The 23,066-nt window shown below is 35.7% G+C and overlaps 1 long non-coding RNA gene across 1 annotated transcript; it reads right to left on the bottom strand.

The window, feature by feature from the left end:
* Positions 1-21,497, bottom strand: LOC129350016 (uncharacterized). The gene is made up of 3 exons (XR_008603211.1): positions 21,323-21,497; positions 21,077-21,124; positions 1-135 (listed from the first exon to the last, which is right to left on the bottom strand). It is a non-coding gene; the product is annotated as an uncharacterized LOC129350016 (long non-coding RNA).
* Between the last annotated feature and the right edge of the window lie 1,569 nt (positions 21,498-23,066).

The following is a 23,066-nucleotide window of genomic DNA, read 5'->3' as shown; positions in this document are numbered from 1 at the left end:
TTTTTACTGACTTATGGTAATAAATACATTTAAAAATGGTGCTACTTTGGCTCTGAACCTTTATCTACCTGTGGTTGCTCTGTCTTCTGGAGTGATTTGATTGGTTATACGTCACGAATAAAACTCCTTTAACATCTGTAAACAAAACAAAAACGTATCAAGAAAGTTTTCTGTTAGAGTTTGTGTTCTAAGTTTAACTCCAAGATTTTAAATACTTTCATTTACTGCAAATGAATATCTACTCCAAATGTCTCACTAATAATCATTATCAGCCTTAAAAACCCACAAAACACCCCTCTATACTCGACCACACTTAGTACAGTCCGGTTCCCCCTTCTATAAATCTGCTTGGAATCGTCCACTTCCTGTTTGTCAAAGTGGCCTTCTACCTGGACAGGTTTTGTTGGAGCTCATGCAACACACATTTTGGGTAACTGCACTTTAATATGGATGGATGACACTGAATTAGAGTCTGTTTTAATGAGACTGAGTTAAGATGTGTAGCTCTGTCGTTAAATGGTGAATTATTTCTCAGAATTCACAGAGAAAAGTCTGAAATGTTTGCTAGGTTAGCGTCCCACATGTTCTTTGGCTCAGCTAAAGCTAACTCTCTCCAACTTCTGGATCTCTTGAGTTGCTTGTTGTTAAAATATCTTGCTATAGGTGCTGAAGCTCAGAAAGTCTGAGATGTTTGTTCAAAATAAGCTCATTCTCAAGTCTGATCTGAACTGTCCTCTTTTGTTTGAACTTTCCCTAAACTTAGGAGTTAATGATAGAGCAGCACATCCAGACTCAGTCTCATTTATGTAGAGATTAAACTTCAGTGTCATTCATTGATGTTAAAGTGCAGTTTTTCAAATGTTTGTTGCACATGCTCCCGACCAAACCAGTCCAGGTGGAAGACGATGTGAAGAGAAAGCTCCAGAGGATGAATATCACACATTTACGTTGGAAATAAATGTCCTTTAATTAGACATTGTCATGCAAAAGTTGGATTTCCCTTTAATGATGTTCAAATCTTTGTTGAGTGTTTTGTTGATGTTGGTTTCTAAATATTTTTTGACATTCGGCCCCAAAGATTAAAACCTTCTATGGCTCACAAGCTGCAACAGTTCACACATTATCAACTATCTTTCTGACTAAACTAAGATAAAAAGTGAAAAACTGTCTGATTTCTGCATCATGAATGTAAATCTTTTTGGTTTTTATGACAGTAAACTGAATATATTTGGGTTTGACATTTTATAAACCAATCAAGAAATGAATTACTGGAGAAAACGATAAACAGATTAATGGACAAAGAAAATGTGTTTTCTAACATATATAGCTGAATTACTCAAACATTACAAGACACATACAATTTTAATTCAATTTTATTTATATAACGCCAATTACAGGTCAGATTGTCTCAAGACTTTATTTTTATATTTTTTTGTCATATATAAAATATGACAAAGTAAGAAATTTAAACCTCTTGACTAATCCAATTTATTATTTAGTTTTTAAGAGACTAATTGACAATTAAAACTTTCTCCACTAAAACTAATAAGCATGAGGTCAAATAGAAGGAACAGTTTTAAATACTGCAGTCCCACGACGACAAGAATAAAGTTTGTCAACAAAAACAAAATCTGCTGGTGGATTCCATTAAAATCCTAATAAATGATAATAAAGTGCGATACTAAAGGTTTGTGGTGCTAAAAATGTGAAAGTAAAGATATCAAGTTGAACATCTGGATGGAGGTTGATAAAAGTTGACCTCCCTTCAATTCTCTGGAGCCGACTCCATGGATTTTATGGATGGTGGTTAAAGACCTGCTCTTCTAGTCATCTTCCTTCTAGTCGCTGTAAAAAGTCACTCCATCCTGGCCGACTTCAACACCTCTTCATGACAACTTGTTCTGCCTCCGACCTGGTGGAAACTCCAGAAACTCGGGAAAACCCATCGAGACTCGAAGAACTCGTGGAGACTCGAAGAACTCGTTGGGCGGGGGAAGGTGTGGTGGGCAGTGGGGGGAGGTGGGGCAGTAGAGGGGGAAGGCCGCCACCCACCTCCCCGCCTACTCTCCGCCCTGACTCCACCCAGACTCCGCCTTGGCTCCACCCATGTGGTCACTTCATGAACTACGATGTCAAAGGGACGACGAATTTATTTCTTTTTATCTGATCTGTAGCTCAGTGAGTTAAGGATTTGCCTATGGAGCTGCAGGTCGCTGGTTCAAGACCAGTCCCTTCTTAAATTTTATCAAAGTCCTGACAAAGACAAAGAAATAAACATGCCGGTGGCGGGTCTTGAACCGGCTACCTTCCAGTTGGTAGTCCTCTTCTTATCCCCCTGAGCTACTTGCTCAGATACTAATTCTTCTGGTTTTTGCGCATTTATCATCTATTTTTTTGCCATTTTCGAGTTTTTTTTAACTTGAGTCTCGACTCGACCGTTTTTCTCAGGAGGTTGGACTTCAGCCTTTGTGCTGGAGGGTGGAACCCTCAGTTCCAAGACTTTCCAAAGCCTCCACACCTCCCGAGTCCTCAGGACCTGAGCTTTCAGACAGTCTGAGGGCTGATATTTTCTAAGTCCCACAGTAGTTCTCTGTTAGATTGAACTTTCAGACAGTCCGAGGGCTGATATCTTCTAAGTTCTTGAGTTGTTCTCTGTGAGTTTGAACCTTCAGACAGTCTGAGGGCTGAAATTTTCCAAGTCCCACAGTAGATCTCTGTTAGATTCAACTTTCAGACAGTCTGAGGGCTGATATCTTCTAAGTTCCTGAGTAGTTCTCTGTTAGTTTGAACCTTCAGACAGTCTGGGGGCTGAAATCTTAAAAGTTTCTCAGTACTTCTCTGTTAGTTTGAACCTTCAGACAGTCTGAGGACTGAAATCTTAAAAGTTTCTCAGTACTTCTCTGTCAGTTTGAACTTTCTAGTTAACAGAAGCCTTAAAACTTGTGACCATGAGTCTTGATTTCACATTTAGACCATTCATCTGAGTTCTTCTCAGACCTTCACCTGTGGGTTTTTTAGAAATCCTCAACAAACTTTGATTCACTTCACTGAACAGTAAAGTTTGTGGAGATCAGAAGGTAACATTAGTTTGATCGATGCCTTCAACTACTAGTAGACTTTATCTGGAAAGCAGTTTTCTGAAATGAGTTCTTAGTAAATCTGTCCACAATCAAACCAAGAACATAGAAAGAGGAAATGTTTGAAGAAACAACTTGATGTTTTCATTTCAGACTAGAAAACGCTTTAAGACTTTTTTCTGTTTTTGCTCTTTTTGATCGTTTTATTGTCTCCTCTGTTTAATTTGATCTTCTAAAGTCTAACTGGTGTCTTTTCAAATGTTTTATCTTTAGTTTGATTTTTCTTAAATGTTTAGTTTTACTCTTTTCTCACCTTTTATTCTGTTCTAATGTCTGATCTGATTTCGAAATGTTTTGTCTTTTTACTGTTTGTTGTTTTTTCAAATGTTTTATCAGCTTGTTTGAAAAATTTCCTTTTCTTTCCCAATGTTTAATTTTTTGATTAAATCTTTGTTAAGGTTTTTCTTTTTAAATGTTTTACCACCTTTTAATGTTTAATTTTCTTTTTTAATGCTTCATTGTATTTTGTTTAATTCCTATTTAAAGTTTTATTGTCTTTAAGATTTAATTTTCAAATTAAACATTGAATTCTTAAATTAAATGTATTGACTTTTAAAGGTTTAATAACATAATTAAATGTTTTATATTTTTCTAAATGTGTAATATTCTTGTTTAGTTGTATTTTTTAAATGTTTAATTATCTAAAATATTTCGTCTTTAATGTTTAATATTTTTGTTTAAAATTTTGTTTAATTTCATAATTAAATGCTTCATATCCTGTTTATCTAATTAAATATTTTGTATAATATAATTTAATTGTATTTAATGTTTAATTTTCTTTTTAAAAGTTTTATTATATTAAATGTTTTTTTCCTTTAATAGCTTTTTTACTGCAGTTTATTTCTTTAATCTTTTTTTCTGTCAAGATTTTAACCCCAACCTTAAAAATGAAGCAAACCCTTAAATCACAATGAAAATACTTCTGTTGTCACAATCATGAGTAAGTCAATAATTCAGTTTATCAATTCAACTTTATTTGTTTAGCACCTTTCACACAGATTACAAAACTAAACAAGAAAATAAATAAAATAAAATTTAACATCGTAATAATATATGTTGTGTCCAGGGGATGGAGGGAGTTTATTGAAGTCTTCTTGGGCTCACATGGGAAATCATTTAAAATATAAACTTGATATTCAGTCTAAGGAAACTACAGAGCGACAGAAGAACCAACAATATCTCCAGTTTTCTCCTTTAATGAGTCGACTCTTCTTGTGCTTTCAGACCAAAGAACTACAGACTCTTCACAACCTGCTCAAACTCTTGGTACAGGACCTCACCACACGGGTCAAGAAAGTTTCCGTCTCATTTCTACTCTGAAGATCACCTTCTCCTGCTCAAACTGCTGACAAATGTTTCTGCTGCTCTAAAGTCTGCTCTCCAGAACTTCCTAAAAACTCTCAAAGTCTCTTCTGCTGCAGGTTGCTTTGTAGAACTGTTCCAGACAACCTCACTAAACCACATGGAGGGGCCTCAAGATAGTCGTCCAAATGAAACCATACAAAAACCAAACTAGCACAATCCAAATGCTAAAGTCTCCTGCAGCCTACCAGAGAACCTCTGAGAACAGAGAATCAGGACAGGAACTCTTACCTTCTGGACAACCAACGTTGGTTCACAAACAGGAATACAGAATGTGTCTGACCAAAAACCTCTAAAGACTCACTACAGCCAAGATAAAGACACAGCTGCAACAAATCCACTAATCACTGCACACATTAGCACCATGTGCCAACTGTGGCTAAAGAACCACATTTACCAAGACAACTATCCAGTACAAAGCCCTAAAACACACCAAGAAACACATTAAAGTCTATTTTACTGCTGGAAGCTGCAAGCCAACGCCTAAAGAACAAACTGAAGCAATGGAGCCAAACCAGGTTCAGTGGTGAAGAGAAACAGAGGAAATGTTTGTCTGCAGCTAAATAAAGCAGGAAGACACTGAGCTGCTCAGGTGTTCCTGATAACACCAAGCAGCCACCTGGACAGCCAATAGGAACACAGCTTACTGGAAGTCCAGAGGGCTGGGTTAGTGAAGGAAATTTAGTTTAAACTTGAAGCAGAAAGTTAACAAAGAAAGTTGAAAACCACCTTCTGATACCTGAAATCTCTGAGTTTTCACACAAAGAACACCTGAACATGTCAAACTGGTTCCATAGTAGAACCCTCATTGTAAAAACGTCATAGTATGGTGTGTTGCTCAAAAAACATTAGGACCCGGCTGTCAGGGGACAAACATGTAAGAAACATGAGAACAGAGAGAACCCAACCAGTAGGTCACAGTTTATCATCCCCCAGTCATCTCCTGAAGTCCATATGGTGAGAGACATCAGTATCTGGTTGTTAATTTACCAGAGGATGCTTATAATCATGCTGATGTGGTCTGTACTCTACAGTATTTTAGTGACTCAATAAATGTCTAAGTTGTTTTTTTTTTAATGCTTTTTAGTTTTTAATAAAAATTTAACAGCCTATATGTGATCAATAAATGGCTTTTGTCTATCTTAAGAAAAACTCAGAACTCTGATACGTTAACAGTACTAAATAAATCAATAAATACATGCATACACACATAAATAAGTTAATACATTAACTGTGTTAAGATTTAGATTTTTAAAAAAGTTATTTATGTTTTTGCAGAATCCAGTATTGCTCACTGGTTGGTCATTACATTTTATTAGTTTGATTTCACTGTTTAAAATGATGCCACCTCTTTTCACACAGAACCTGTGATCATAAAACAATACAAAATTTTTAGTTCCGTGTTAATAAAGCACTTAAAGCTTTAAGTATGGCTAAATGCTTTTTTCAAAATTAAATATATCACTCCTTAGGTGGTAGTGGCCCCAAGTTCAGTAAAGTTGGAAAGATATTCACAGATTCAGACTTCCAGTATCAATAACTCATTAGATATAGGTTGTCAAAACATAAACGGTGCTTCTTTCCCATTGTTGCAAGGCAGACAATGTGCTACAAGCCCAGTTTTATCAAAAGTAGCTGTCTTTCAAGCTACAGGAATAACATTGGTGTCTATGGAGTGAACAGGGTCCGTCTGCAATTTGCAAAACCGCTGCAACAGTAAAGAGACAAATATTCAATAACTACACTCTTATACATTGTAGTGTCACTAAAATCACTGCAGCCTTCAACTGGCTCCTGTTGACAAAGTGTTTTAACAGAAATGTAAATGCTGTAATTTGATTCTTTTAATAAACCATGTAACTTGAATGGATGTGATGCTGGTGTGACCACAGTGCACACGTCTGATGTTGCTCACAGTGGTCCATGGAACGTTCAGGGAGTTTGTGTGTTTGCTCAGACTCATGAAAAATTAGAGGGAACATTGCCTGTAACCAACCTTTTTAGCCTTTCTGTTTCCATTGTGATGTAGGATTCCACAGATTTGACTGTGATGTAAGCTACAAATGTGCCAAAACAACTGCAAATAATAGTTTTTGGACATATCTGTGTTACTGTGAACATGTAAGAAATGCACATATAGTAAATTTTACGTTGAAAATGGCAATGTTGGAAAGCAGGTGACTGCGACTCAATAAGAACAGCAAGAAAGCAGAAGAAGGCGCTTGTATCCTGGAGTAGGCACTTTTTCTCCTATGAGTTTCTGCAGAGGCCTTTCTTGAGGCTGTAAAATGACCTGCAAGTTCCTGCAGCGAAAAACAGCCCCATTGTGTCAAATTATCTAAATCATACAAAATTAAAAAACATAATTTTACAGTTTGAATTTTGTACTGATGAAACCAGGCAGATAAAAAGTGTTGATTAGACACCTTTAGATATGTTGGCAGGTCTTCACCTTTGGACTGAGCCAGATTAGCTGTCGTCCTCAGTATTTGTGCTAAGTTTAGCTAACAGTGGTTGACTGTAGCATCATGTGTAGGGCCCAGACAACAGTGAAATTACTCTTTTCATTTGTGATCAAAGTGAAAATAAATAGGCTTACTTACCAAAATGTCACACTAAGTTAATAACGACTTATTTCCACTGGCCTTGTTACTTTACACCCATTGTTTTTGCTCTTGTTCATTGACTCTATCCTCTTCTTACCACCAGTGTCATGGTCTAATCAGTGATTTGAATGGCTAAATTCTCCTCATCAACAAGTGCGTCTTTGACCATGGAGCAGACAAAGTATCTCATGACAATCTCCTTTGGACTTTTGGCCAAGAGCTATGACTTTATAATCTCTCCTCTCTCACTAAATGGATATTAAGATGTTGCCCGTCCATTCTTGCCCCTAAAAGGCAAATAAAACCATCTTTCCAAATGAAGTCACTTTGCAAGGAAGGCTTTTCCTGCTAACGAAACCTCCACCAAACTAATACAAGACTAGAACTTTTTCCCCCCTTCTGCATCATGCTGAGGTTCCTGGTCATGAATATAAAGAATTCACTATGATTATTGCAGCTCCTCAAACAAAGGCCTGTAGAGTATTTAGCATCCCTGCAGGCCTCAGATTATTTATTGAAGGGATGGCAGAGCTGTTGCTAATTCCTAATTACGTAGTCTTCTTCAGTTGAAAGGCTACTCTGACGTTTCCATTGTGCCGCTCATCAGGGCGGATTAACAAGTGGAACAACATTTGGGCAGAATAACAGCATGACGTGATCTGTGACAAAGAAGTGATGTTCCACAACTTCATTTAATCTCAGCACTTACAGCTTCTTGGCAGTACAAGGATGAGATCTGAATGTGTGTGTGTGAGTGTGTGTGAATACAGGAGGAAGAGAGGAAGGCAACAACTGCATGTGCTCAAGTGCGTTTCAATGAGTGAACGTAATGTGTGTGTGTGTTTGCACAAGTGTCTGATGGAAAAAGCCCACACTGCCAGGATGCATTAATATAACCCTCTCCAGCAGCCTGCCAGCCTGACCCCTGCCTGCCATTTGTACATCATGACACAAACCCATTTCAGCCCTGCCTCGCCCGAGTCCCAGAGGAGCCGGGCTTGATGGACACGTGCTCCTGAATGGTCATCACAACCTTACATACACCCTCTAACTGATCTCTGTGATCCACTGATGGCTGCTGCACTCAACGAATGTGGTAATAAAATGCAGCATTGAAAGTGGGAGATGAGTGAGAAATGAGAGAAAGCCAAGGCTGTGCAGTTGTAAATACTGCATGTACATACGGCAAGCATCAACCTCATACTTAAGCTTACCAAGCTATGTAGATATATATCAAATATCAATTCATCACTGTAGAATTCATGGACTTGAAGAAAATGAATAAACCAGAAATTGTGAGAATTTCAATTAGAGAGCTGTCTCTATTGTTTTTATATTGTATTTGTTACTTCCTGTTTCAGCCTCTGGTGGCCGTGAGTTTGGAAATGGACTTTTTACAGCTTCTGTGTCCGGATGGCTTGTGGAGAGTGGATCGACTACACCTGGCCGAAGACTGAGCTCCAGATTACACCTAGCACTCATGAGGAGTGATTAGCTTGGAGCTCCAGACCTCCTCCCAGCCCTGGTCCTCTACATCTCCTCACCCATTGGATTGGTCTCTCCCAAGACCCCAGTAATCAACACAGGGACATATCTACAACCAAAACTCTCAGTCTTGGCAGTTGGCTTGGTGTAACCAGTTTGCCCTGGTGCCTCTTTGATTTGTTAGTATTCTGGTATGGTCCATCGGGTGCCTAGTCACTGACGGGTGAATACGAACATTTAGAGCTATGTCCTTTAGCATGTAAAGATGCCTCAAAAAGTTCTTGGCCTCACTGTTAAATGATTGTTGCATTCAGCTTCAACATATTCTCCATTAACTTCAATGTACTTTGTCCATTGATGTTCAACCTTTGCTATTCCCCCGCGGAAGATATTGAGCCTCAAGATACTCTTCAACAGCATACTCTACCTCATCATCAATCTGAAAATGGCGATCCTGCAAGTAGGATTTTAGTTTGGCAATCAGAAGTCATACAATGCAGGTCGGGTAAGTAAGGTTCATGGGGCAACAGTTCAAAGCCACATTGGGCTCTTCTGCCAGCCGTGCTGTATGGACGGAGACATTGTCCTGGAGCAACGGCACACCAGTTCAAAGCTATAATTTCCTCATTTCTTTGACTGCTGCAGACATTTGAATTTTTGTGGACAGTAATATAAAGCTTTTTATTATACAGTTATGCCCCAAAATGGGAGTTTTTAAAGTACCCTCCTACATGAGTCAGAGAGGAGTAAATAGTCCAATAGTCACCTGTAGAGTAAAACTACTATCTGTTTGAAGTATAAAGGAACATTTTACCAAATTCAACAGTAGGATCCAGTTTACTATTTTCATAAAACAGTTTTGGGATGCTAAAGAATAAACAACGTCAATTTACTCTTGGACTATTTCACATATAAAATAGTGATTTAACGCTTTACAAGACCACTAAAGGAACTTGTCTATAACTGACTAACCGACAAGTGGCACAAACTGTATGAATGAAACGCAACAACACCATCAGTCCTCACCCTCTTCTCATCAGCATCTTTCCTGAAAGCTATGAGTTATTATTAAACCTCTGCTGCTCTGTTGATAAGCTGACCCAGAGACGAGAAACACATGGTTACTGGAAGTAAATGATTAGCCAAGCTGTTTGCTCATTATAGGATGGCAGAGCTTTGGAGGAACAGGTGAGGGATTGCGAGAAGCCAAAATAGCAGACGACCATCAGTTGCCACATATTTAGACGACTGCTATTCTTACCAGCTGATCTCTGACCCTTACTGAAATGCTTCCCCAAACTGGAGACACTGATGAGTCGGTTTTGGATGAATATGTAGGTCACACATGCATTATTATGTGTGTCAAGGGATGAAAGTTTCCATGTTTGTACCTTGTTTATCTCTGTTTTTCTGTCAACACAAGTGTACCAACTGGATAAAGTTTCTTTAATGCAAAACTATATGTAACCACATATTTCAACTGATTCCAATACTGAATAAGAAGCAGTGGAACGATATTTGCAAAGTAAATTTCCCTTCATTTTCTAAGTAAGACATCATTACACCACCTGCCTGAGGCTGAGAGTGGGAGAGAGAGGGAGTCTTTATTTCTTGTTTTGTAACTGTGATAAAACCATTTACATGTTTGAAGGAGAATTTTACAGCCTGGAATTACGCACACACCCTCATGTTTTGACACTACTGTGTCTTCATCAGAGTCAAAGACAGATAGCGATGTTATCCTAAACACTTGACCTCAATGGAAAATGTCATGAGATTAAGGAAAAAATGTGAAGCAGAATCCATAAAGACAATGGAAAAGAGACAACAGCACCTAAAGTAGGCCTCATAACTATGCAATGGGGAATGTTCAAAATGCGGAAAAAACGTCATAGTTTAGTATGCTGTCCAAAATATCACAAAAATGTCATAGTATGTCGTCCAACAGGTGTGAAACAGGCTCCCAGATAGCTCAACTGGTTGAGAGGGTGACTCGTAAACAGGACTGCACCAGAGACGCAGGTTCGATTCCAGCTCATGGACAAAATGTGACGAAAATGTCATAGTTTAGTATGTCATCCAATATATCACAAAAATGTCATACTTTACTATGGTGTTTCTTTGTGCCAAAATTCATGAAGATTTTTTTTTTTCAAAGAAAATCTTTCTGGAGTGTTTTTCATGTTTTTCTACTTTACATTATTTCATCATACGACACGTTTTTACAACATGTGGAAAAATCACATTTTTTTTCTGACATAGTATAGTAAGGCGTTTTTTTGCGCCAAAATTCATGATGATTTTTTTTTTCAAAGAAAACCTTTCTGGAGTGTTTTTCACGGCCTCCTTTACATTATTTCATCATATGGCACGTTTTTACAACATGTTGAAAAATTGCATTGTTTTTTCGACATAGTATACTATGGCGTTTTTTTTGCGCCAAAATTCATGATGTTTTTTTTTTCAAAGAAGACATTACCAAAGTGTTTTTCACGGCCTACTTTACATTATTTCATCATATGGCATGTTTTTATAACATGTTGAAAAATCGCATTATTTTTTCGACATAGTATACTATGGCGTTTTTTTTGCGTCAAAATTCATGCTGATTTTTTTTTCAAAGAAAACCTTACCATAGTGTTTTTCACAGCCAACTTTAAATTACTTCATCATATGGCACGTTTTTACATGTTGGAAAAATCTCATTTTTTTTTTGACACAGGCGTTTTTTTGGGCCAAAAATTCATGATTTTTTTTTCAAAGAAGACCTTAGCAAAGTGTTTTTCACGGCCTACTTTACATTATTTCATCATATGGCACGTTTTTACAACATGTTGAAAAATCTCATTTTTTTTTGACATAGTATACTATGGCGTTTTTTTGGGCTAAAAATTCATGATGATTTTTTTTTCAAAGAAAACCTTACCAAAGTGTTTTTCACGGCCTACTTTAAATTATTTCATCATATGGCACGTTTTTACAACATGTTGAAAAATTGCATTTTTTTTCGACATAGTATAGTAAGGCGTTTTTTTTGCGCCGAAATTCATGATGTTTTTTTTTTTCAAAGAAAACCTTTCTGGAGTGTTTTTCACGGCCTCCTTTACATTATTTCATCATATGGCACGTTTTTACAACATGTTGAAAAATCGCATTATTTTTTCGACATAGTATACTATGGCGTTTTTTTTGCGTCAAAATTCATGATGATTTTTTTTTCAAAGAAAACCTTACCATAGTGTTTTTCACAGCCTACTTTAAATTACTTCATCATATGGCACGTTTTTACATGTTGGAAAAATCTCATTTTTTTTTTGACATAGTATAGTAAGGCGTTTTTTTGGGCCAAAAATTCATGATTTTTTTTTCAAAGAAAACCTTACCAAAGTGTTTTTCACGGCCTACTTTATATTATTTCATCATATGGCACGTTTTTATAACATGTTGAAAAATCACATTTTTTTTTTGACATAGTATAGTAAGGCGTTTTTTTGCGCCAAAATTCATGATGATTAATTTTCAAAAAAAACCTTTCTGGAATGTTTTTCACGGCCTACTTTACATTATTTCATCATATGGCACGTTTTTACAACATGTTGAAAAATCGCGTTATTTTTTCGACATAGTATACTATGGCATTTTTTTTGCGCCAAAATTCATGATGATTTTTTTTTCAAAGAAAACCTTACCATAGTGTTTTTCACAGCCAACTTTAAATTACTTCATCATATGGCACGTTTTTACATGTTGGAAAAATCTCATTTTTTTTTTGACATAGGCGTTTTTTTGGGCCAAAAATTCATGATTTTTTTTTCAAAGAAGACCTTACCAAAGTGTTTTTCACGGCCTACTTTACATTATTTCATCATATGGCACGTTTTTACAACATGTTGAAAAATCTCATTTTTTTTTGACATAGTATACTATGGCGTTTCTTTGGGCCAAAAATTCATGATGATTTTTTTTTTCAAAGAAAACCTTACGAAAGTGTTTTTCACAGCCTACTTTACATTATTTCATCATATGGCACGTTTTTATAACATGTTGAAAAATCACATTTTTTTTTCGACATAGTATAGTAAGGCGTTTTTTTGGGCCAAAAATTCATGATGACTTTTTTTTCAAAGAAAACCTTACCAAAGTGTTTTTCACAGCCTACTTTACATTATTTCATCATATGGCACGTTTTTATAACATGCTGAAAAATCACATTTTTTTTTCGACATAGTATAGTAAGGCGTTTTTTTGGGCTAAAAATTCATGATGATTTTTTTTTCAAAGAAAACCTTACCAAAGTGTTTTTCACGGCCTACTTTAAATTATTTCATCATATGGCACGTTTTTACAACATGTTGAAAAATTGCATTTTTTTTTCGACATAGTATAACATGGCGTTTTTTTGCGCCAAAATTCATGATGATTTTTTTTTTCAAAGAAAACCTTTCTGGAGTGTTTTTCACAGCCTCCTTTACATTATTCATCATATGGCGCGTTTTTACAACATGTTGAAAAATCGCATTATTTTTTCGACATAGTATACTATGGCGTTTTTTTTGCGTCAAAATTCATGATGATTTTTTTTTCAAAGAAAACCTTACCATAGTGTTTTTCACAGCCTACTTTAAATTACTTCATCATATGGCACGTTTTTACAACATGTTGGAAAAATCTCATTTTTTTTTCGACATAGTATAGTAAGGCGTTTTTTTGGGCCAAAAATTCATGATGATTTTTTTTTCAAAGAAAACCTTACCAAAGTGTTTTTCACGGCCTACTTTATATTATTTCATCATATGGCACGTTTTTATAACATGTTGAAAAATCACATTTTTTTTTTGACATAGTATAGTAAGGCGTTTTTTTGCGCCAAAATTCATGATGATTAATTTTCAAAAAAAGCCTTTCTGGAATGTTTTTCACGGCCTACTTTACATTATTTCATCATATGGCACGTTTTTACAACATGTTGAAAAATCGCGTTATTTTTTCGACATAGTATACTATGGCATTTTTTTTGCGCCAAAATTCATGATGATTTTTTTTCAAAGAAAACCTTTCTGGAGTGTTTTTCACGGCCTCCTTTACATTATTTCATCATATGGCACGTTTTTACAACATGTTGAAAAATCGCATTATTTTTTCGACATAGTATACTATGGCGTTTTTTTTGCGTCAAAATTCATGATGATTTTTTTTTTCAAAGAAAACCTTACCATAGTGTTTTTTACAGCCTACTTTAAATTACTTCATCATATGGCACGTTTTCACAACATGTTGGAAAAATCTCATTTTTTTTTTGACATAGGCGTTTTTTTGGGCCAAAAATTCATGATTTTTTTTTCAAAGAAGACCTTACCAAAGTGTTTTTCACGGCCTACTTTACATTATTTCATCATATGGCACGTTTTTACAACATGTTGAAAAATCTCATTTTTTTTCGACATAGTATACTATGGCGTTTCTTTGGGCCAAAAATTCATGATGATTTTTTTTTCAAAGAAAACCTTACCAAAGTGTTTTTCACAGCCTACTTTACATTATTTCATCATATGGCACGTTTTTATAACATGTTGAAAAATCACATTTTTTTTTCGACATAGTATAGTAAGGCGTTTTTTTGGGCCAAAAATTCATGATGATTTTTTTTTCAAAGAAAACCTTACCAAAGTGTTTTTCACGGCCTACTTTAAATTATTTCATCATATGGTACGTTTTTACAACATGTTGAAAAATTGCATTTTTTTTCGACATAGTATAATATGGCGTTTTTTTGCGCCAAAATTCATGACGATTTTTTTTTTCAAAAAAAAACTTTCTGGAATGTTTTTCACGGCCTCCTTTACATTATTTCATCATATGGCACGTTTTTACAACATGTTGAAAAATTGCATTGTTTTTTTTGACATAGTATACTATGGCGGGTTTTTTTTGCGCCAAAATTCATGATTTTTTTTTCAAAGAAAACCTTACCAAAGTGTTTTTCACAGCCTACTTTACATTATTTCATCATATGGCACGTTTTTATAACATGTTGAAAAATCACATTTTTTTTTTCGACATAGTATAGTAAGGCGTTTTTTTGGGCTAAAAATTCATGATGATTTTTTTTTCAAAGAAAACCTTACCAAAGTGTTTTTCACGGCCTACTTTAAATTATTTCATCATATGGCACGTTTTTACAACATGTTGAAAAATTGCATTTTTTTTTCGACATAGTATAACATGGCGTTTTTTTGTGCCAAAATTCATGATGATTTTTTTTTCAAAGAAAACCTTTCTGGAGTGTTTTTCACAGCCTCCTTTACATTATTTCATCATATGGCACGTTTTTACAACATGTTGAAAAATCGCATTATTTTTTCGACATAGTATACTATGGCGTTTTTTTTGCGTCAAAATTCATGATGATTTTTTTTTCAAAGAAAACCTTACCATAGTGTTTTTCACAGCCTACTTTAAATTACTTCATCATATGGCACGTTTTTACAACATGTTGGAAAAATCTCATTTTTTTTTCGACATAGTATAGTAAGGCGTTTTTTTGGGCCAAAAATTCATGATGATTTTTTTTTCAAAGAAAACCTTACCAAAGTGTTTTTCACGGCCTACTTTATATTATTTCATCATATGGCACGTTTTTATAACATGTTGAAAAATCACATTTTTTTTTTGACATAGTACAGTAAGGCGTTTTTTTGCGCCAAAATTCATGATGATTAATTTTCAAAAAAAACCTTTCTGGAATGTTTTTCACGGCCTACTTTACATTATTTCATCATATGGCACGTTTTTACAACATGTTGAAAAATCGCGTTATTTTTTCGACATAGTATACTATGGCATTTTTTTGCGCCAAAATTCATGATGATTTTTTTTTCAAAGAAAACCTTTCTGGAGTGTTTTTCACGGCCTCCTTTACATTATTTCATCATATGGCACGTTTTTACAACATGTTGAAAAATCGCATTATTTTTTTGACATAGGCGTTTTTTTGGGCCAAAAATTCATGATTTTTTTTTCAAAGAAGACCTTACCAAAGTGTTTTTCACAGCCTACTTTACATTATTTCATCATATGGCACGTTTTTACAACATGTTGAAAAATCACATTTTTTTTTCGACATAGTATAGTAAGGCGTTTTTTTGGGCCAAAAATTCATGATGATTTTTTTTTCAAAGAAAACCTTACCAAAGTGTTTTTCACGGCCTACTTTAAATTATTTCATCATATGGTACGTTTTTACAACATGTTGAAAAATTGCATTTTTTTTTCGACATAGTATAATATGGCGTTTTTTTGCGCCAAAATTCATGACGATTTTTTTTTTTCAAAAAAAAACTTTCTGGAATGTTTTTCACGGCCTCCTTTACATTATTTCATCATATGGCACGTTTTTACAACATGTTGAAAAATTGCATTGTTTTTTTCGACATAGTATACTATGGCGGGTTTTTTTTGCGCCAAAATTCATGATGATTTTTTTTTCAAAGAAAACCTCACCAAAGTGTTTTTCACGGTCTACTTTACATTATTTCATCATATGGCATGTTTTTACAACATGTTGAAAAATCTCATTTTTTTTGACATAGTATACTATGGCGGTTTTTTGGGTCAAAAATTCATGATTTTTTTTTCAAAGAAAACCTCACCAAAGTGTTTTTCACTGCCTCCTTTACATTATTTCATCATATGGCACGTTTTTATAACATGTTGAAAAATCACATTTTTTTTTCGACATAGTATAGTAAGGCATTTTTTTTGGCCAAAAATTCATGATGATTTTTTTTTCAAAGAAAACCTTACCAAAGTGTTTTTCACGGCCTACTTTAAATTATTTCATCATATGGCACGTTTTTACAACATGTTGAAAAATTGCATTTTTTTTTCGACATAGTATAACATGGCGTTTTTTTGCGCCAAAATTCATGATGATTTTTTTTTTCAAAGAAAACCTTTCTGGAGTGTTTTTCACAGCCTCCTTTACATTATTCATCATATGGCACGTTTTTACAACATGTTGAAAAATCGCATTATTTTTTCGACATAGTATACTATGGCGTTTTTTTTGCGTCAAAATTCATGATGATTTTTTTTTCAAAGAAAACCTTACCATAGTGTTTTTCACAGCCTACTTTAAATTACTTCATCATATGGCACGTTTTTACAACATGTTGGAAAAATCTCATTTTTTTTTCGACATAGTATAGTAAGGCGTTTTTTTGGGCCAAAAATTCATGATGATTTTTTTTTCAAAGAAAACCTTACCAAAGTGTTTTTCACGGCCTACTTTATATTATTTCATCATATGGCACGTTTTTATAACATGTTGAAAAATCACATTTTTTTTTTGACATAGTATAGTAAGGCGTTTTTTTGCGCCAAAATTCATGATGATTAATTTTCAAAAAAAACCTTTCTGGAATGTTTTTCACGGCCTACTTTACATTATTTCATCATATGGCACGTTTTTACAACATGTTGAAAAATCGCGTTATTTTTTCGACATAGTATACTATGGCATTTTTTTTGCGCCAAAATTCATGATGATTTTTTTTTCAAAGAAAACCTTACCATAGTGTTTTTCACAGCCAACTTTAAATTACTTCATCATATGGCACGTTTTTACATGTTGGAAAAATCTCATTTTTTTTTGACATAGGCGTTTTTTTGGGCCAAAAATTCATGATTTTTTTTTCAAAGAAGACCTTACCAAAGTGTTTTTCACGGCCTACTTTACATTATTTCATCATATGGCACGTTTTTACAACATGTTGAAAAATCTCATTTTTTTTTGACATAGTATACTATGGCGTTTCTTTGGGCCAAAAATTCATGATGATTTTTTTTTCAAAGAAAACCTTACCATAGTGTTTTTCACAGCCTACTTTAAATTACTTCATCATATGGCACGTTTTTACAACATGTTGAAAAATCTCATTTTTTTTTGACATCGATGATGGCGTTTTTTGCGCCAAAATTCATGATGATTTTTTTTCAAAGAAAATCTTACCATAATATGTCGTCCAAAATATGGAAAAAATGTCATACTTTATTATGTCGTCCAAAATATGACAAAAACGTCATAGTTCAGTATGTCGTCCAAAATATCAAAAAAAGTCATAGTTTAGTATGTCGTCCAAAATATGACCAAAACGTCATAGTTTAGTATGTCGTTCAAAATATGACAAAAACGTCATAGTGTAGTATGTCGTCATAAATGTCAGTTTATTATGTCGTCCAAAATATGACCAAAACGTCATAGTTTAGTATGTCGTCCAAAATATGACAAAAACGTCATAGTGTAGTACGTCGTCCAAAATGTCACAAAAATGGCATAGTTTAGTATGTCGTCCAAAATATGACAAAAACGTCATAGTTTAGTATGTCGTTCAAAATGTCACTAAAACATCATAGTTTAGTATGTTGTCCCAAATGTCACTAAAACGTCATAGTTTAGTATGTCGTCCAAAATGTGGAAAAAATGTCATAGTTAGGTGCGCAATCATGTGATCGTCAGCAGGTAACTGACAGTGTTTCCTTGTTGTCCTGGTTACAACAACACCGTGCCAGCAGCTATATCTGGCAATGGGAAATGCTTTACAAATCTGTGGATCAAGACTATAAGCCGCATCACTGTGAAAATGTAATGAGGTGGTCCTTGTGTCATTTCTGTCTTCCCCTGAAAATTTCATCCAAATCCGTTCATCCGTTTTTGAGTAATGTTTCACACAGACAGACAGATTCACAGACAAGCGTACGCTGATCATCACATAACTCCGCCGTTCCTTGGCGGAGTAATAAATAAAACATACATAGAGACAATTTAAATTTATCAATTAACCTCAGCACGTTTTTGGACTGTGGGAGGAAGTTAGAGAACTTGGCGAGAACCCACAGGGAGAACATGCAAACTCCATACAGAAAGAGGATGAGATTCAAATCCAGGACCTTCAAGCTGTGAGGCAAAAGTGTTAACCACTGCATTACCATGCAGCCCAGACAGGGCAATTATTTTATGTCAGGGAGCAATTGTACACCCGGTTTAGTCTAACTATATCTGGTTGCCTCATGTCACATGTTTTTGTTTAAACTTTTGTCTGGTTTCACAGTCAAAGGCTGTGAATTAATCGGTGTGATTCAGATCATTTTTTCCCTTGAAAGTTGGTTTCCCCAAGCTCTAAACACCTGACTCAGTTACATTTTGCTTGAGGATGTGTGGAAAAAAAACCCTGTTTCTCTTATTTTGTCTGTGACATTTTGGGAAATTGCACAGCAGCCGTAAAAATAGATATGAGTCATAAACGCAGTGAACTGATGTGGTCAATGCATAGAACACAACAACGTACTTCAAGTTTGCTCACACTGATTAACATTAATCACTATAAATCAGTGCTGAAACCAGATCAGGTAAAGCTGCAGCAGCAAAACCCTTAAGTGTACCAGCAGGCAGATGGGTCCCCCCACATTAGAGCCGGGTTCTGCTCGAGGTTTTTTTCCCTGTTAAAAGGGTGTTTTCCTTGCCACTGTCACCTTTTGGCTTGCTCTGGGGATCAGGCATATGGGTTCTGTAAAGCGTCTCGAGACAATTTGACTGTAACTGGCGCTATATAAATAAAATTGAATTGAATTATAATGTGTAAGACTGCATGTCAATGCTCATAAATTCAGCTTTTCATTTGTGAAAGGGAAACAAGCTGTTCACTTAAGGTAATTTGAAGCCTTGAATGAATCACACACATAAAATGAGACATAGTTAAAATCCAGCCTAAATGGTGGACTATACCATTATACCATAGATTATACATGATCTAAATAACTGCTTTTAGCATGTTAGAGATATTTTGGCATCTGTTACATTGACAAGTTTATTTTTAAATAAATAATGTCCAACCAATTGTATGGAAGAGTTTAAAAGTACTGCTGGTTAATATCTTGTTTTTTAACCATACAAATATTCATACTGGCCTTGGTGACAGAAGACATTTTGACATGTCACTGTGGAAAAAGCCTCAATATTAACATTAATGTTGATGAATTCCATTAATCTGCTTCAGTTTCATGGTCCTGCCTTTGTGCAGGAACAATCTGAAAGGACATTTTTGGGATCTCCTGTGTTGATTATGAAGTCTAAATATCTGCAGTGAAAAATTCCAACTGGCCTGAAATATCAAATATCAGTGAGGCTTAAAAATCATCAATCAGTGTTTTTATTGCAGGAGTTTTTATTGAAGATTACTGAATGTTTTAAATGTTCAATGAAAGCAAACAGTTAATGCAATGGACCTTGTCAGTTCCTCCCCCACCCTACTAAGAACAAGGTTATCAAGATGTGGAGCCAGCCGAGGGAAACGTGGACTCTTAATGCCACCACAGTGGAGCTACAGCATCCCAGCGTCGGCCGTGGAGAAGGAGCAGCTTTAACAAACGCAGGAAGACAGATATCTACAAGACCCCTCACCCAAGACAACCGACCGGCTCGGACATGAGGACAGACGGCTGCTGTGTGTGTACGTGTGTGTGAACAGATTGACTTTGTCTAGCGTATATGTTTTACGTTTGCACGATGACTGAAGACAGAAAAGCAGTGTATGTGTGTTTGCGCCCCATACATCCCTAAAAACAAACAGTGAATGAAAGGACAGCATTGTTCATCAGGTCCAGCAGAAGTGCGACACGCAGTCACCGGCCAAAAAGCAATGAAGGGGCCAGTCAGGCTTTCAGTGCTGCTTCTCTCTCCTTTGACAGAAATGATTTAAAATCAAATAAATAAAAAGCAAGAGGTAATTTTTTACAGCTGATTTGGCAAATTAAATAGAACAACGAAGAGCTGTTGTGACTTCTGGTGGGACCTTAGCATGTTTTCTGTCTCATACACTTTACGCTGGAAGTGTTTTATGACTTCTTGTTTGTACTGCTCATTGTTAAAGTGACTCTGAATCCTTGACGGAAGCAACTTTAAATTATAAATCATTGCCTCCTGAACATGTGAGAAAGTCTTGTTGCTGGTGTTTGGCGGTGGATGGCTGACCGTGTGTGCCGGCACTCCTATCCGTTGATAACATTGTGTCGGGCAGCTGGCTGACTGAAGGGACCTGGAGGCATGAAATCATCCAGCCATGTGTTCCCCTGATAGAGACCCAGAGGGTGTTGCCCTCCTCTGAAATCTACCTCCAGCCCTTCAGACGGCTCTTCCTGCCCTGAGCGATACGGACACCCACAGTATTCCTTCTTACGCTGCACTTCTCACAACCTCTGTCACCTTTAATGCAGTTGTATTACAAAAAAAAAAAAAACTGCATTGATTTCATCCTGCTTTTGTTTTGTTTCCTCACAAGTCCAGTAACAGCACTTGATTAATTCCCTGGACCTGTGTATTGAACTCCATTAACTGATGGTATTCATATTAAACATTAGAACTGACTTTCTAATCTGGAAGCTGTTTTAATGAAAATTCTCTCATTAAAGGAGTTGCTTATATTGACAAACCTGACTCTGCAGTTCTCTGTGGAGGTCTTTAGCTTTATGGGGTTGTTTCTGTGAAAGTAAAATCAATCATTAGCTCTTAGGTTGTCAGTTTGTTCATGTTAATGTAGTGCTGGGCGATATGGAAAAAATCATATGTCATGATATGGATTATTTTATATCACGATAACGATATATATGACTATATACCACAACAAAGTATGTTTTCAGTTATTCTCTGAAAAGTTTGACAAAAATTTCATTGCTTACTTTTCTCCATGAAACTTTAACCTGTTGCCAGGGCTGGACCCGAATATTCGGTCCCCATGGTGGTATGCGGATATTTATTTTGAGATCAGAATATTTGCCCCCTCCTACCTCCACCCCCACCCCCCGTCGCGCGTTACGAACCGAGCCGAAAATTCGGCTCTTTCCTCCGTTAGCTCACCGCCTCTGACCTCACGGACCGAACCGAATATTCAAGTCATTCCTTCGTCCGTCCGTCAAATTCCTCCCCCCCCCCCGGACGTTAAGGAGGGGACCGAATATCCGGAGCCCAGAAACTGCTATTCAGGCCAGCCCTACCTTTTTTTTTTTTTTTTTTTTTTTTTTTTTTTTTTTTTATTCGTGCCAAATACAAACAAAATCGGTACAAAAAACAGTCTTTTTACATTCAAGAAAACAGAAACAAAAAAGAAAATAATAATATAGAACAGAGGGCTTGTGCTTTAAACAAAATATTAATCAAAAGGAAAATGGGCTATTATACAAACATATTGTCGATAAAGGAAGCTAATTTGGAAGCATGTTTTGTGTTAATCAAATGTAAAGATTTTGGCCAAAGTTTCAGATCATTTTTCCAGTGGGAAATATTGGGTTTTGTCTTAAAAAAGCGACATTTGTGTATTGTTTGCCAAACAAAATAAGGTTATTTAAGCCAAAGTTAATATGATTATTATCAAAGATTCCATATTTAATGTTTGTGACTGTCAAATTCAGGCCAGCCCTACCTGTTGCGTCCATCGCTCAGCACTCATGAGTTAAGTAACGTAAAGCATGTTGCAAACCCGCGTGAGAATCAAAGAACGTAAAGCAACGTCATGTCGCAAAAACCACAAGACGGAGTTTCTTTGCGAAAAATCTCTTTTTTATTCTTCTTTTTTTTCACTTATATAAACTTAGAGTATGCATAGTGACAAGAAAACACTAATACAATCGTCACAGGCTATTTAATGATAAATTTGCTGTAATAATTGATACAATTAGGATAGAAACGATAGAAGAGAAATGGCACGATAGACACTTTTCTATCGTTCTCACGATATGTATCGTCATATCGCCCAGCACTATATTAATGTATATGTATCTTTTTCTGAGGAGCAAATTTCTGTCAGTAGAGTAACTTTCATGTAGCTTAATTATGGATGAGTTACCTAAGGGGTCAAAAAGGTTAGGGTGAGAGGCCAACCAGAGAGGATATGTTTACACCCCTGAAAGGTTTTTGTCTTTGGAAAGATGGATTCTGAATTTCCAACATAGTATGAATCACTGAACCGTAAAATATTTACAGTGAGACAACAGGAAAATAGTTTGTCCTCAAGTGTGTATAAAATATCCTCGACAGTTCATTCACTTCTCTCACTAAACAGCCAAAGTTACTGACTAGAGAACACAATAAAACATTAAGAAGTAAAATATTTCCCTCAGGAGTAGGTAAAAACTGAGATTATGTCAAGATTAATGCAGATATTTTGGAAAAACATTTTACTGAACTTTTGGGCCTGTTATCCACAGACAAACCCAATGTTAGGCTACTCAAACAGAGCCCACCTTTGTAAAAATAAGCTTTTTAAAAACCCTGATTTATGTGTGACATGTAAATGTTGTTGCTTTGTGTCACAAGGAAGTGGGATGTGGCTGAAACAACAACAACAATGGTAGATAGAACCTGTTTCTTTCTGCTTGGTCCGCATTAGCAGTTGTAGGTTCACATCTAAACTTTACACTTCTGCAC

The sequence above is a fragment of the Amphiprion ocellaris genome, chromosome 11 (genome assembly GCF_022539595.1).
Source record: "Amphiprion ocellaris isolate individual 3 ecotype Okinawa chromosome 11, ASM2253959v1, whole genome shotgun sequence".
Lineage (NCBI taxonomy): Eukaryota > Metazoa > Chordata > Actinopteri > Pomacentridae > Amphiprion > Amphiprion ocellaris.
This window is presented reverse-complemented; position numbering and strand designations above follow the sequence as displayed.